This window comes from Excalfactoria chinensis, chromosome 1, assembly GCF_039878825.1.
Source record: "Excalfactoria chinensis isolate bCotChi1 chromosome 1, bCotChi1.hap2, whole genome shotgun sequence".
Lineage (NCBI taxonomy): Eukaryota > Metazoa > Chordata > Aves > Galliformes > Phasianidae > Excalfactoria > Excalfactoria chinensis.
This window is the reverse complement of record NC_092825.1, coordinates 45,567,990-45,569,185: the sequence shown is the minus strand read 5'-3', so window position 1 is coordinate 45,569,185 and position 1,196 is coordinate 45,567,990.

The following is a 1,196-nucleotide window of genomic DNA, read 5'->3' as shown; positions in this document are numbered from 1 at the left end:
GACCTTCCCCAGCACTGAGGTGAGGCTAACAGGCGAATAGTTCCCTGAGTCATCCTTTCTACCCTTCTTAAAAATAGGTGTGACGTTGTCTTCACAACTTTGAAGTGCTGGAAACAACAAAACACGGCTGTAGAAATAGAGCATAAAATGAGAGAATGAATGTTGGGAATGGAAGCCAGCATTCTCCATCTCTCACAATAGATGCTATTGCTGACCAAACAGGTAACCTATGAAGGCTGGAAATGGCGATGAATTCAGTGACCTTTGGGGGAAATATGTCATAACTATCGTTCCTGAACTTCCTACTTTCCATCTAGTCTGAGTGTGGCCTCTCTGATCTGAAGCCCCAGTGCTGAGTGCAGCAGGGCACCCTCACAGCTAGGTGCATGTCCTTTGCTCTATGTAAAATAGATGTTAACATGTCAGAGAGCTTGGGCCTGGAAAAGACAGCAGAGCTGATGACAAAGCAGAACTCATGACAGTATTTCTGAGCAGATCTCCATCTCTCTTGCCACTCGGGAAGCACAACTGGGTGTGCCCGCAGTGGAAATGCTGACACTCATGAGCATCTGTCACTGGGTTCCTAGTGTGCCATTTCCTCTGCTCCCAGAACAATGAGGAAAGTTAGAGGAAATCCGAACAAACTCTCTGCATGACAGGGAAAGGAAAGGAAACTTGGAACAATTCACTGGGCAGCAGTGGAAATGAACTTGCTGCATCCCACTGTGCTCAGGAGCACTGATTTAAAAACAGAAAACACTCTGTGTAGATGCTAGCTATGAACACATATATTAAAAAATTATAACAATTTGAGCCATGAGCTTTCTGTTTATCATTAGTGCTAAAGGTTAGGCCTGGCCAGTACATAAGACACGAGCCCTTATTGTGGGATGCCTCAGGAAATGGATGGATGTGACAGGAAGTCGCTCACTCTTTGTTGAGCTTACTTCTCAGATAATACAGTAAGTGCTGTTCTGGTGGGGGCAGGGGGACCAGTTCACTAACGATTCTGTATCATTTCAGTTTGGGTAATTCCATTCTGTTAGTAAATGTGTATTGAACAAAAGTTTCTGACTGTTCTAAACTATGAAGAAAATCCTTGTGTGTGATAAAAAATGTATCACTTCCCTTTCTGTGCTTCTCAAAACAGGGCGCCGTTAATTACACTGGGCTTCAAAATTTTCACTGCAGGAATT